This window comes from Crocodylus porosus, unplaced genomic scaffold, assembly GCF_001723895.1.
Source record: "Crocodylus porosus isolate Cpor-Errol unplaced genomic scaffold, CroPor_comp1, whole genome shotgun sequence".
Lineage (NCBI taxonomy): Eukaryota > Metazoa > Chordata > Crocodylia > Crocodylidae > Crocodylus > Crocodylus porosus.
Window position 1 is genome coordinate 72,826,737 of NW_017728949.1, and position 6,538 is coordinate 72,833,274.

Below are 6,538 nucleotides of genomic sequence, written 5' to 3' on the forward strand. Positions count from 1 at the left end.
TTCCTGTAGTGGGGGGCCTAAAACTGGACACAGAACTCCAGATGTGGTCTCACCAGTGCTGAGTAGAGGGGAAGAATCACTTCCCTCCATCTGCTAGGCAATGCTACTACTACTGGTCCCTAGTTTGCCATAGGCTTCTTCAGTAACAACAACAAGGGCACACTGTTGGCTCATAGTCAGCTTATTGGCCACCATAACCCACAGATCCTTTTCTGCAGTGCTGCTTATCCAGTCAGTCTCCAGTCTACTCGTATATTCTGGGAGAGTTCTCCTGGTAGAGAAACTTACCCAGAGCTGCATGTATGGACATTCAAGTGCTGAGGCCCTGAAGAGCAGAGTGTTTGCTGTGCTGACACTGTGCAGCTGCAGGAGAAGGAGGGGAGGGGGAAGGTCTCCTTTAGTCTGTGTGGTGATAAATTATGGTAATACGTAGGGCAACCCTGATTGGCTAACCCAGACTGCCCATCATCCTGTTGCCCTGCAGCACAATGTGTGGATTGTAAAGGGGTGCAGAGTTTGGCGAGCAACAAACTGTCTCCCTGGGACTGGATGTGTGGGGAGGGATGCTGGAAGACTGTACTCTTTGGAGGGAAGCCACAGCATGTATACACATTCACTCTCCCACAAGAAACTCCTTGGGAGTGACTTAACCCTGATTGTTCCTAGGTTATGGTTTGTTGTTGGAACTTTCCCCTGCCTGGAGCAGCCATTTTTACTTTGGGGAGAAGACACCTGAATATCTGCACACTTGTGGTTTCTCTGTATAAGCATCTAAACACATATTCGTATGTTCTGTAAAAAGCCTTTATTTGCACTATAATTACAACCTGTTTCAGAATGTAAAAGGAATTCCTGTACTGGTTTCCAAAAAAAATTCCTCTTCCCAAAATATGATATCAGGCCAGGCTTGAATCATGGTTCCTTATTTATTCAAAAACCCACATCTCTTGGCTGGGAGCACGGAAAACTATAGACTTCTGTTTCTTGATGTGAAAGAAAGTGACTTATAAAGTTTTATAATCACTTGAACCAGTCGCTTGAGAGCATCATGACCCTAGTTATCAGGTCAACAGAAGCAGAAATTGTATGTTTATAATTTTCTAATTATATGTCCTCTACCAGCATTTCTAGTGGATGGGTCATAAAGTGCCAAAGAAATGCATTGTTTAATACCATTTCAAGAGATGAATTAATATTGTCATATTATTACTGTAACATTTCTTTTGCTTATTTCATATGAATGGTTTGTGTTCTGCCCTCCTTTCGCTTCACCTTTTTTTTTCTGTACGTTTTGTGGCAAACAAGCTTATTGATAAGAATGTTCACTAAAATGGAACATTTTAAGCAATAATTGCAGAATATTTATAGAGCAATCCTGTGCTAATTGTGTTAATCAGCATTAGCATTGGAAACTTGATTCTGAAGTCATGCTCAGCTGCACAGGGGGAAAAAAATGTTATATTATGATTTGTGTGTCCAAACAAAAATGCTCAAATTTTCAGAAGGAATTTCCTGTAAGTAAGGAGTTATTAGTACAAATGCAGTCTTGTTTAAGGCTATTTTATTCCATATCTGCTTTGGATAGACAATTTCCATTAATTTCAGTTGAAAATGTACCCCCAGATTGAGGAAGCTAAGTAGCTTTGAATACTAACAGTTTAAGGAATCTGGTGGTTGTTTGTTATCTGGCAACTACAGAATTAAGGCTTAAGACTCCGATGAGCATATGCTCAGATGCTTACACAGGTCCACTAAAAAGACAACCTTTACTTTTTTTCTAACTCCTCTGCTGTCTTGTGTTTGCAGGATTTTTTTCCCCTTCACCTTCATCTTCTGGCATGGATATTGAATACTGATGAGGCAGTTCATCTACAGACAATCATTTTCAGGTAATTAATTAAAGTTTTGAATACTCAATCTGAATTTTTACAGATACTTTGCATGCAGGGACCTTTCCCACCCTGACCGAGAGTAAGTACAAACAGGTTGAAATGATTTTGTTTCTGGGTTAACATCTTAGCTTCTTAGTAACAAGGAAATCTTTACCAGCATTTAGAGCTCATTTTACTGGTATTTACATATGTGAAATATAATGTAAGAAAAGTATTTGGCTTATTTTTTGCAGCTACTCTTGAAAAGTAATAGTAAGTTGGTATAACACTACCCACATAATTTTATTTAGAAGTGTTTTTGAATCACTATACCAAGCACAGGTAAAAGAACATTAGTAATTAACACCTACAAAGTATTTACTTATAATTATATATGTCTCCACAGATTGCCTTTTTTATTTTGCTTTTCAGTGCTTGGCTGTGACTGACAAGGAAGGGAAAATATGCTCTTTATGGGTAAAAGTGCTTTTCTAAAGTGGATATTTAGTGGCACTCTTGACAGTGACTTATTCATCCAGAGAAAGTCAATAGGACAACTGCAACAGAACCAGCAGGATCCTTACACTCAATACTAATGGCGATGATGCCCAGTTTGGCAAAACGTAAGCATTGTGGAGACTCTAACATTACAGGTTACCTTCTTTTCACTGGTGATTTTTTTTCTTCATTCTAGAACTATCTCATAAAATGTGCATATGAAATGAGTCTACATGAAAAAGAGGTGAGGGAAAGGGTAGTGAATTGAGAGAGAGCTAAGAATTCAAAATTACAGAGAGTAACAAAAGTTTAAAGGGACAATGTCACCCAGCAGCTAGATGTATTGCATGCATTTTTTTTCACCCTAAGATCAACCAAAGAACATTTATCAGAACTAAGAGAGTAAGACTGATTGCAGCTTCTTTTCATCATTTACTGTTTTGGTGGCTGCTATAGTCATTAAAAAATATAAGGACCCCTATACCCTTGTGCCCTTTTTCTCACTGACTCCCTCCCAGACAATTAACTCCAACTCATGTTTACATCCTTTGTCTTCACAATGGCAGCCAGGGGTGCATGTCAAATCCAACACACATCACTGTTAATTATTAAATGCACATGGAAGGGGGATTCAAATCTGTGCATATACTAATCGCAGCCTTGGAAGCGTAACTCTAAATGCAGGCTTCGCTTGCGGTCTGCTTGTCGACTGCATAACTTTAAACATTAGGAGACAGTAGGAAGCAGAGGTTCAGAAATCAATTTTGTGGTCAAATGGCTCAGGGGACTGCCTTTCTTTCTGAAAGAGGTAAACAAGTAATCCTGCAGTGGGGCTGACATGGCTGGTGTGTGGTGTTTTGAGGGGAAGAGCAAAGCAGCTTGGAGCTTTTATATTTAGAAAAATAGTATTCAAACACACAATCCCTCTTCTGTGTCTGTTCTTCTCCCACATCCATTCTTCTTAAGTCGAGTTCAAAGGGAGCCTGGAGTCAATTTCCCCCTTTTTGACGGGGGAGTTTAAAGCACCCCTTCAGCAATCAGACCCCACCGGGCTCTGACTCTTGTTGCATATGGACGTGTGCACTCAGTATCCCCATGAAAGGATATGTTGAGCATAAATGCCCAGAGTTGTAGTTGTAGCTACTACTTACACATTTCAAATGACCGTTTGCACTTTAAGAGGGGGGAAATGGTTCGTTGCTTCTATAATGCAATGATATAAAGATGCCCCTCAGAGGCAGAGAGAAGAAGAGGTGGGGGGGGATGGAGAGAGAGAGGCAGCAAGAAAATGAGGCAGACGTGCTGAACGAAGATAACAAGGAAGTGGTTTCCTTAGCAACAACAGTACTTTGGATGGTTTCAGTCAAGAGTACAACTGGGTACAAAGTATCTGATTAAAATTTATTGCAGGGGATAGAAGCAGTGCAAACGGTAACAGATTCACTGTGCATGCAGCAGAGCAAGTGCTGGAGTTGTACGGTATGTGTGGAACATCTTCAGCACACATTAGGGAGAGAAGCAGCCTGGGTGGCAAGCAATGAGGTGGAGGTAGCACAACCAAACTTTAAAGAGATACAAAATGCAAAATGGGCTGTCATTATATAGAAACAGTCACATCAGATGGAAAGTTTTGCTTGGAGAATCTCCTGATGTGGAAAATTACAAAAATACTTATACCTTGGCAGCACACCTTTTTTCCCCTCCCTTTTAACACCAGCACAGTTTTTACATGTAATACTTGTTTGCCAGCTTACTGTATTTTAACAACAAATTATAGAAATATATTTTTTGTCTTGTAGCAACAGACAAGAAACACTGAAACCAGCAAATCTCAAGGTAAAATGTAATTGTATGTGCACCCCATCCTGTAGGAAATGAATGTGACGTCTAGGATCCCAGGCCCTTCCCTTGATGCTTCCCTTCTCTTGATGCTTTCCAGCTTAAAACAAATCTTTTTTTTATAGCTTTTGGAGTTATCAATAACACCATGTTGAAGAACAATACAGAGAGAAAGATCAGGGTGGTGTGTCAGTGACGGATGGATTTCTTTAGTGGTCCAGATCATCATTTGACATAAATCAGTCAAGTGCTAATGCAGCCCATGGGGCTATACCAGTTTTCTACAATTTAGGATGTTTCCCAGATATGCAAGTGAAATGTTTTGTTTCCAAACATGGCTGACTAGTTTAAGGTTCCCATTTCTGTGTTTGGACAGTTACTATAATTCAGATACCTAAAATCCCATTGTAAATGTCAAGAGAAGGAATTTAATAGCCCTAATCCTTTCTTTGTGCCTCAATGTCCTGATTTGTAAACTGAATGTAGGAGCATCTCAAAGAGGTGTTGTGAGATTTATTTGAAGAAATATAGTGTTTTTTAGATCCTTGTCAAATAGCAACTATGTAGATGCGTAACAAACTTCCAAAGAACCCTTCAAAATTTTGCATTTTTATCTGAACCCTTGGGGTTTCAATACCGGATCTGAATTTTTATGACGGAATTTTTTCCTCTCTGGTATTTCCACTAAACTCCATCTTTCACAGGTTTATTGTGGTGCATAGAAAATGTCTGCAATGCAATGCAGCTGTAGAAGTAAAATTTCCCTGTTCTTCCTTCAGTGTTTCAGCTAAGAGCAGAAATGATTAATATAAAAAGTGATCATTTGACCTAAACACTGAAAAAAAACCCAAAACCTTTTGGGTACTCCTCTGTCCAAAGGAGTGAGACATTCTATAGGAATTTACTCAATGTTAAAATTACTAAAATTTGGTTTGACTTAGAATGCAGGAAAAGGTTTTCTATGAAGTCTATTAGTCTAACTTACAAATCCTCATGTGTAACTGCAGGTCAAAAGAGAAGCTAAGTAAAAAGAGCCCTCTTATACCCATTTTCACTTGAAGTAGGCCCCTTTACTTTCCTTAATTCATTACAATAGCATATTGTGGGCTGACAGAGTTCACAGTTGGGTGGGTTGGGATCTGGCGAAAGGGTTGAGCCCAGACAGTATTAGTGGACCGGTCTGTATTGTCTTGGCAGGAGGTAGCAATGGTGTCCCTGCTTCTTGGGTCCTGTGCTGTTCAAGATATTTCTCAATGATTTAGATGGAGATGTAGAAAACATGCTGCCAAGTTTGCAGGTGATACTAAGTTATGGAGAAAAGCCGTCATGCTAGGGGATAGGATGCAGATCCAAGTGGACCTAGACAAGCTGGAAAGGTGGGCAGAGTGAAACTGAATGCAGTTGATTAAGGATAAATGCAGAGTACTTCATCTGGGGAGAAGTAATGTGCGACATGAATATAGGAGATATCCTGGCTAGCACAATGGCTGAAAAAGACCTCAAATTTATGGTTGATCACAGGATGAATATGAGCCACCAGTGTGACACTGTAGTCAACAGAGCTAATAGCATATTAGAATACATTAGCTGATGCATTGTGAGCAGGGCTAAGGAAGTGATGCTTCCTTTCTACTCAGAGTTGGTGAGACTCCAGCTGGATTACTGTGTCCAGTTTTGGGCACTGAACTTCAAAAAAGATGTGGAGAATCTTGAAGTGTCGAGAGAAGGGCCACAAGAATGATTAAGGGCCTGGAGGACAAACTTTATGAGGAAAGACTAAGGAATCTGGGACTGTTCAGCCTGGGGAAGAGAAGACTGAGGGGGAGACTTAATGGCCATCTATAAGTATGTCAGGGGTGAATATTAGGGCTGTGCAAAGCTTTGGTTGCTGATGCAATTCAGAGGAGATTCAGCCCAGTTCAGTGGTTGAATCTCCAAATCTGAATTGAATTGGAAGACCAATAAAAAGGTCCAAATTGATTCGAAGCCTTCAAATCAATACAGAGATTCAAGCAGTCCCTCCTTGCTGACACAGGGAGCTGGAACCAGGCTCTGTGCCGGTGAGTAGAGGGTGAGGGGGCTGGAGGAGGGCAGAGGGGACCATGGGGGGACTCCCACCAGGCCCCATCCTCTGCCTGCTCCTCCTACCCCTGCCCAGTCTCCCAGCCCTGTCAATGGCTACCCCTCCTGGCCCCAGTGTCCTGGCACTTAAAAAAGGCCCACGCTCACCGGCTGCTGTGGCAGCCATCAGGGCCTCTGGGGGCTCATGGCAGAGCAGGGATCGCCCCTCCCACCCTTGCCTGGCAGGAGCCAATGAGGGCGGGGCTTTT

At 41.3% G+C, this 6,538-nt stretch overlaps 1 long non-coding RNA gene across 1 annotated transcript; it reads left to right on the forward strand.

Annotated features, from left to right (window-relative positions):
* Positions 1-1,617: 1,617 nt before the first annotated feature.
* On the forward strand, positions 1,618-4,728 carry LOC109322918. The gene is made up of 3 exons (XR_002104507.1): positions 1,618-1,889; positions 4,169-4,205; positions 4,334-4,728. It is a non-coding gene; the product is annotated as an uncharacterized LOC109322918 (long non-coding RNA).
* The last annotated feature ends 1,810 nt before the right edge of the window (positions 4,729-6,538 follow it).